This window comes from Lethenteron reissneri, chromosome 64, assembly GCF_015708825.2.
Source record: "Lethenteron reissneri isolate LAM-NWPU_2019-01 chromosome 64, ASM1570882v1, whole genome shotgun sequence".
Classification (NCBI taxonomy): domain Eukaryota; kingdom Metazoa; phylum Chordata; class Hyperoartia; order Petromyzontiformes; family Petromyzontidae; genus Lethenteron; species Lethenteron reissneri.
The window spans coordinates 10,174,542-10,183,251 of record NC_083842.1 but is presented as its reverse complement, the minus strand read 5'-3'; the positions used below and the strand labels follow the sequence as shown (position 1 = coordinate 10,183,251).

The window sequence follows — 8,710 nt, the reverse complement described above, 5'->3', positions numbered from 1 at the left end:
TTTTTTACCTATGTGACTTTACCAAAAAAACCTAAGAATATGAGATCACCACTCTTGCTTGCCACCTATATACGAAAGACGCTTTGCATTATAATTCATCCGTAATATAGGTTTTTATCAATTCTGTTTGTGTAAGTCTTACTAAATTGGCCGTGTCGGTTGGTGGCGGGTTTAACGACACGTTTATATTTACGCGATCTAACCCCAAAAAAATAAACTTTTTTTATGGATATTGGTCGCAAAAGCTTTTACGTGTTAAAAATTATGTTATTACTCATAAATTGTATTACACTGGTCAACACACTTTTTCTGGCATAAGGTATTCCAACGGTTTTAAGGTAATTTTGGGGTGCTGATTCCAAATTTGGCATCAGGTTTTTGATGCAAATATAAAAACTGCAGAAGAAAAATATTAAATAAATGTGGATATCTACATACAATGATATTATAAACACACTATCCTAAAAAGTACAGCACCATATTTTAACACTAAAGCAGTCACTGACTCGCAAGAACTTGCAATCATAAGTGACAGAGTTAATTTCGGGTAAAATCAATGAAAATGGGGTATGCCGATAGCATAAAAATGAGATGTGATAGAGCAAATCTGAGATCAGATTTGGAATCGGCACCCTGAAATTAGTCTAAAACAGCTGCAAAAGTCCAGGCCAGAATTTTTTTTTTTGTTGACCAGTGTTATCAATGTGCTTTGTGAGAATCGTTTAATTGGTGAACCACGTTGCTGGCTTAGTGACTTCGTTGTTGTGCTCCGAGTAATGTAGAGAGACACAAGCACTCGTGAACAGCGTGGCTTCTCAATAATCACGCAAGAGTTACAGGTACAGTGCAAGCAAGCCAGCTTCTCTAAAAGGTGTTCATCGTTTGAGGCCCCATCTGCCTGTGACAAGTTGATTCGTGAACAGAAGAGGACAAACTGTGCAGACATCTCTTGATAAGTTTTTCAAGAGTCGAGGAAACACGAGCACCAAAGGGAATTAGCAGCTGCAGAACGTGAAGAACCAGTGGCATCTACATCTGCAGAACGTGAAGAACCAGTGGCATCTACATCTGCAGAACGTGAAAAATCAGTGGCATCTACATCTACAGAACGTGAAGAACCAGTGGCATCTACATCTGTAGAACGTGAAGAACCAGTGGCATCTACATCTGCAGAATGTGAAAAATCAGTGGCATCTACAGAACGTGAAGAACCAGTAACATCTACATCTGTAGAACATGAAGAACTAGTGGCATCTACATCTGCAGAACGTGAAGAACCAGTGATATCTACATATGCAGAACGTGAAGAAACAGTGGCATCTACATCTGCAGAACGTGAAGAAACAGTGGCATCTACATCTGCAGAACGTGAAGAAACAGTGGCATCTACATCTGCAGAACGTGAAGAACCAGTGGCATCTACATCTGCAGAACGTGAAGAACCAGTGGCATCTACATCTGCAGAACGTGAAGAACCAGTGGCATCTACATCTGCAGAACGTGAAGAACCAGTGGCATCTACATCTGCAGAACGTGAAGAAACAGTGGCATCTACATCTGCAGAACGTGAAGAACCAGTGGCATCTACATCTGAAGAACTTGAAAAATCAGTGGCATCTACATCTGCAGAACGTGAAAAATCAGTGGCATCTGCAGAACGTGAAGAAGCAGTGGAATCTACATCTGCAGAACGTGAAGAAACAGTGGCATCTACATCTACAGAACATGAAGAACCAGTGGCATCTACATCTGCAGAACGTGAAGAACCAGTGGCATCTACATCTGCAGAACATGAAGAACCAGTGGCATCTACATCTGCAGAATGTGAAAAATCAGTGACATCTGCAGAACGTGAACAACCAGTGGCATCTACATCTGCAGAACGTGAAGAACCAGTGGCATCGACATCTGCAGAACATGAAGATACAGTGGCATCTACATCTGCAGAACGTAAGAACCAGTGGCATCTACAGAACATGAAGAACCAGTGGCATCTACATCTGCAGAACGTGAAGAACCAGTGGCATCTACATCTGCAGAACATGAAGAACCAGTGGCATCTACATCTGCAGAATGTGAAAAATCAGTGACATCTACAGAACGTGAAGAACCAGTGGCATCTACATCTGCAGAACGTGAAGAACCAGTGGCATCTACATCTGTAGAACGTGAAGAACCAGTGGCATCTCCATCTGTAGAACGTGAAGAACCAGTGGCATCGACATCTACAGAACGTGAAAAATCAGTGTCATGGACATTTGCAGAACGTGAAGAATCAGTGGCGTCTACATCTGCAGAATGTGAAAAATCAGTGGCATCTGCAGAACGTAAAGAACCAGTGGCATCTACATCTACAGAACATGAAGAACCAGTGGCATCTACATCTGCAGAACGTGAAGAACCAGTGGCATCTACATCTGCAGAACATGAAGAACCAGTGGCATCTACATCTGCAGAATGTGAAAAATCAGTGACATCTGCAGAACGTGAAGAACCAGTGGCATCTACATCTGCAGAACGTGAAGAACCAGTGGCATCTACATCTGCAGAACGTGAAGAACCAGTGGCATCGACATCTGCAGAACATGAAGAACCAGTGGCATCTACATCTGCAGAACGTAAAGAACCAGTGGCATCTACATCTACAGAACGTGAAGAACCAGTGGCATCTACATCTGCAGAACGTGAAGAACCAGTGGCATCTACATCTACAGAACGTGAAGAACCAGTGGCATCTACATATGCAGAACGTGAAGAACCAGTGGCATCTACATCTGCAGAACATGAAGAACCAGTGGCATCTACATCTGCAAAACGTGAAGAACCAGTGGCATCTACATCTGTAGAACGTGAAGAATCAGTGGCATCTACATCTACAGAACGTGAAGAATCAGTGGCATCTACATCTACAGAACGTGAAGAACCAGTGGCATCTACAATCTGCAGAACGTGAAGAATCAGTGGCATCTACATCTGCAGAACATGAAGAACCAGTGGAATCTACATCTGCAGAACGTGAAGAACCAGTGGCATCTACATCTGCAGAACGTGAAGAACCAGTGGCATCTACATCTGCAGAACGTGAAGAATCAGTGGCATCTACATCTGCAGAACGTGAAGAACCAGTGGCATCTACATATGCAGAACGTGAAAAACCAGTGGCATCTACATCTGCAGAACATGAAGAACCAGTGGCATCTACATCTGCAAAACGTGAAGAACCAGTGGCATCTACATCTGTAGAACGTGAAGAATCAGTGGCATCTACATCTACAGAACGTGAAGAACCAGTGGCATCTACAATCTGCAGAACGTGAAGAATCAGTGGCATCTACATCTGCAGAACATGAAGAACCAGTGGAATCTACATCTGCAGAACGTGAAGAACCAGTGGCATCTACATCTGCAGAACGTGAAGAATCAGTGGCATCTACATCTGCAGAACGTGAAGAACCAGTGGCATCTACATCTGCAGAACGTGAAGAATCAGTGGCATCTACATCTGCAGAACGTGAAGAATCAGTGGCATCTACATCTGCAGAACATGAAGAACCAGTGGAATCTACATCTGCAGAACGTGAAGAACCAGTGGCATCTACATCTGCAGAACGTGAAGAACCAGTGGCATCTACATCTGCAGAACGTGAAGAATCAGTGGCATCTACATCTGCAGAACGTGAAGAACCAGTGGCATCTACATCTACAGAACGTGAAGAACCAGTGGCATCTACATCTGAAACTGATATTGGCTTTCGGTCGTCAAGCGAAGATCTATTTTTAGAATATAAGGCTAGTGCTAAGTGTCAGCCGGTCAGTCGGGGGATCTTTGTCTTTAGCCTGGGCCTCCCCTAGGTCGACTCAGCCTCAAACGAGTAAGTGGTGTGGTATGTCAACATCGCCACTGGGGAGACAAAGGCGGCCGGCCGTGGTGCTGGCCACCCACCCCCTCGTGTGCCGTGCCGGCCTTTATAGGTGCTCGCTAACAGCACTTGCCCCCTACAGTCTCGCAGGCTACACGGGGGATCTTTGTCTTTATCCTGTGTGTGTGGGGGGCAGCGACTGTGTAGCGATTCGCGCGCTGCGCTACAAACCCAGCGGCCCGAGTTCGATTCCCGCTCACGGCCGGTGACGATTATTTGAACCGGTCCTGGGCCTCCCCTAGGTCGACTCGGCCTCAAACGAGTAAGTGGTGTGGCGTGTCAACATCGCCACTGGGAGAGACAAAGGCGGCCGGCCGTGGTGAATCCAAGTCCCGGGCGGAGCTGGGTTAGTAAAGCTAGTAGAGTACTGTATTTCATAAATATTTTGTTCGGTAACTTGGGTTATATATCTATCTGTTTCGGTCTCGGTCAAAAGTGTACATAAAGTTTCGGTTTCGGCTGAAAGTGAAGTTAAACTCTCGGTTTCGGCCGAAAGTCAATTTTTAACTTTCCGTTTATTTTTGGTTTCAGCCCAAACCAGAAATTGAGTTTCGGTCGGCCTCTATTTAAGACCGTCCTTTCATGATGAACCGGAGTCCATGGTAATGGGACGTTACCGAATAAACATCTCTGTTGAAGACATCCCGCATGGACAGTCCCTCCCTTCGTGCTACATTACCCCCCCCCCCCAAGCGACCCGCAGTGTTGAGTGAATCACGCAGACTTGTTAATGGTGGCGGTTGACCTGCTAACCCCGTTTGACATTCCCTACGCACAAATATTAACGTTTGCCTGCTGGCGACTCGCACATACAATTGCGCACTCCAGGAGCTTCCGTTGTTATGGGTTGGGCAGGTGCGGGGGGTGCGTTTCAACCGTGGTGGCGGGACAGCCCCGTCGTGACCATGTAATTCTCCACTCGAGTCACGACGCCCTGGTGTGCGTTAGCGTCGGAGGAGACCATCTAATTCCCTGGCCGCAGGAAACCGTGAAGATTATCCCTATACGAGGGCTTCCGGGTTAAAACCTGTCAGCCAGGGGATCTCTTCTCGCGCTCTATGTGTGGGGCACCCGGCGATCGGCTCCGTGGCGGTGGCATCACACAAGCACAGGCCGTGGCCTGCAATTGGTTAGTTGGTATCGTGGCCAAGGGCTTGGTACGTTTGTGGAGGGCTGTAAGAACGGTCCGAACGGGTCCGGTGATTCAACGTTGAGCCTCACGTGCGCGCAGAGCTCTACCAATTTCGGCCAGGCGCATTCTCGGCGGCGCGTTTGAGCCACCCGAGTTCCGATTTGGTCAAGCTCCAGGTGACAACAGCAGCATGGGTGCGCGTGTGGTGTTTGTGGCGTGAGGGTTTGAAATTGCTTGTGGGCTTTGTCTGGTAGGATGGGGGATGGTTTAAATTAAATTTGTGTGTTTGGGTGATTTGTTTACATTTCTTGTATTTTGCACTCAGATGTTTTTGCTGTCTGTTGTAACGTTCTTACCAGCTTTATATAGCTCATCGGATTCCTACCAGTATAAATATTCAGATTCTTTCGATTTAAAGCTTTCGGGACTGCAGGGATTCATATTATTGGATCTTTCGGTAAAGTCACGTAGAAGGGAAATAATAAAATAGAAATAAAACATAATAAAATTCTCACGACGTTTCGGCCACAACACAAGCAGCTGCCAAGCTTGGCGGTGTGCATTAGGACGCTGTCTTTCCGACAGCTCTGTTCTTCACCTGAGGACGGCTGCTTGTGTTGTGGCCGAAACATCGTGGGAATTAAAGTTTATTTTTATTATTTTATTACTTCCCTTCTACGTGACTTTACCAAAAGATCCAAGAATATTCAGATTCTGTCTGGAAATTTTGTGGTCAAGTTGATGACAAGTGTACATCCTTGGGAGGACATTTAAAAAAGTGTAGCCATCACCGAAATCACACCGCATGCTTCTGGCCCCTTTCAAGGCCCCCACATTCTTATGGAACGTGGTGCAGCTCGGATACAAACCACAGTCCCCACACGTACTTCGGTGTTTTTAATCACCCCGCACTCATCTTCTTGGTTCTTTCGGTAAAGTCACGTAGAATGGAAATAATAAAATAAAAATAAAACATAATAAAATAATTCTCAGGACGTTTCGGCCACAACGCAAGCAGCTGTCCTCAGGTGAAGACCAGGTCTGTCGGGGAGACAGTGTGGTTATTGCAAACATGATACCTTGTATAAAGGTGTCAGGTCTGTCGGGGAGACGCTGTCTTCCCGACAGACCCGGTCATCACCTGAGGACGGCTGCTTGCGTTGTGGCCGAAACGTCGTGAAAATTATTTTATTATGTTTTATTTTTATTATTTTATTATCTCCCTTCTACGTGACTTTACCGAAAGAACCAAGAAGATGAATCCCTGCAGTCACGAAAGCTTTAAATCGAAATTTAGCATCCCCCATCTTAAACTTAAAAGGTTGCTAGAGCACCTCCGTCTGAAGTGGTTACTTCCAACCACCTTGGACGGGCGGATTCGACTCGTCGCAATCGGCACGAGTCGGAAGTCGCACGGCACCGAGACGGCCCCACCGAAGATCACCGAAGATCACTGAAGATCACCGACGGCCTTTACAGGATCATGGACAGACGGTGCACCGCAGCGTTGTTTCGGCCTGCATCTCTCCGCTGCCTACGCCGACCACCAGATTCTCACCGGGTGGCTAATGTCGAGGTTTGGCATGACGGCTACAGCACCGAGGTGGATTTAGGTCATAACCTAGATGGTGGATTTTTTTTTTTGTACCAGTTGAAAGGGTAAAAACCTATTACTACAGTATATTTTGTCACTGGTAAAGGAGGTCTCAGTGTAAATGCTTACCCCGAGCTCTCAATACTCTGATAGTGCGCTGTCTTTGAGTTGTACGCCTTTTGGCGTCATCTGGTCCAACACCAATGGAGACTAGGCTCTAAGAAAAGCTGTCTCGAGCGTGGACCAATCAACTTCAAGGACAGTGCATATCATTATCATCAGAGTTTCTTTTTGTTTGCATTTTGACTGCTTGTGTTGTGGTTATTGCAAACATGATGCCTTGTATAAAGGTGTCAGTTTTTGTGCCAGTTGAAAGGGTAAAAACCTATTACTACAGTATATTTTGTCACTGGTAAAGGAGATGTCTCAGTGTAAATGCTTACCCCGAGCTCTCAATACTCTGATAGTGCGCTGTCTTTGAGTTGTACGCCTTTTGGCGTCATCTGGTCCAACACCAATGGAGACTAGGCTCTAAGAAAAGCTGTCTCGGGTGTGGATCAATCAACTTCAAGGACAATGCATATCATTATCATCATCAGAGTTGTTTCTTTTTATTTGCATTTTAACTGCTTGTGTTGTAGTTATTGCAAACATGATGCCTTGTATAAAGGTGTAATATTCCTCCAGGAGACGGCTTCGAAATCAGTCCTTTTATTTCCACTCCACAATACACTTTGCTCACTCACTCTCCGTTGCTGGCAGACAACGGAGAGAGGACAGACTTCGCACTAAGTCCCCACCGCGCACGTGGCAACCCGAGCCCCCGTCCGCGCGTGACCCTGCTCTTGTTAGTTTCAGTCTGCTCGCGATCGTTCCCTCTCACTCGCTCTTAATACCTTCGTCATGTGGTTCCCCCGCCAATCGTCCATGGACAGCTTCGACCATTCTCGATGGTTCCCTGTCACTCCCGGGACCACGCCCCTCATCCGGCTCCCCATTAGCTGGGGCCCCGAATGGCTAGGCCAATCACTCCTGATGACCTGTCGTGATGACGCATGGCCCACGGTCCTATCTCAACCCTTATTGGCTACAAGCAGGACCGGCAAGCCAATCCCCACGTGAACCCTCTATGGCTGTTATTACAAAGGTGTCAGTTTTTATACCAGTTCGAAGGGTAAAAACCCATTACTATGGTGGCTCACAGTTCGTTAAGCTGGGTGAACATCAGTCGTCGCCTGTGCCGAGCCTGGTGGGCCCTCTCCGTTTGTCAATGTCAAATTTTCGCGCGACATCAAGTCCCATCGGTATGTCGGCGACAACGCAGTTGTGTGCGGCAGCGAAGTCAACGTTGGGCCACGAAGAGAGCCTCGGTATCCTCGAAGACTGCACGCGAGCGGACGCTCCTGTGGTTCGCAACAAAATGAGATGCTGCTCGACCCAGAGGAGGTCGCAGACTCCGAAAGATTTTAGTTTTCTACTTGAGATCAATGAGTCTCGACACCACGCGATCAACCGTTGATGTTGTTTGATCACCACGTGCAAAATACGGGTCGGAGATCCTGCAATTCCAATATTTCGGCATTGCAGCAAAGTACTGATGAGGCTGGACTATTGCAACTCACTACTCCCAACAGGACGTCAAAAAAAACATTAGCGAGCTACAGGGCGTGTACAAAATTCGTTGACGCGTGTGGTGTCGCGACGGGAACTTCCCAGATCTGACCGCATCTCCGATTAGCACGGTTGGTCACTTACGGTACGTACGTATCCGTCTAGCGCTTGCCGAGCTGCATCAGTTCCCGGTTGCCAGAGGTCGCAAACGGGTTTTGATTCCTTACCCGTACCCGGCCGCACCAGGGTCGCAAATGGGTACCCGTACCCGGCCGGGTACAGGTAGCCGTATCCTACCCGAAATGAGTGACAAACGGTTACTCACCAGTGACTCACGGCCTACCCGTACCCGTACCCGGCTGCACCAGGGTCGCAAACGGCTACCCGTACCCGGCCGGGTACGGGTAGCCGGGTATCGGGTAGGGTACGGGTATCGGGTACCCAGTTGCGACC

At 47.2% G+C, this 8,710-nt stretch overlaps 2 long non-coding RNA genes across 2 annotated transcripts in view; one reads left to right on the top strand and one right to left on the bottom strand.

Annotated features, from left to right (window-relative positions):
• The first annotated feature begins 6,320 nt into the window (after positions 1-6,320).
• The window catches only part of LOC133359200 (uncharacterized), a 55,127-nt gene continuing 52,737 nt past the window's right edge, over positions 6,321-8,710 (top strand). The window contains exon 1 of the long non-coding RNA XR_009757155.1: positions 6,321-6,996. This is a non-coding gene — a long non-coding RNA (uncharacterized LOC133359200). The remainder of the gene's footprint in view (positions 6,997-8,710) is intronic.
• Positions 7,342-8,710, bottom strand: part of LOC133359201 (uncharacterized) — a 53,327-nt gene continuing 51,958 nt past the window's right edge. Inside the window, exon 2 of the long non-coding RNA XR_009757156.1 lies at positions 7,342-8,709. This is a non-coding gene — a long non-coding RNA (uncharacterized LOC133359201). The remainder of the gene's footprint in view (position 8,710) is intronic.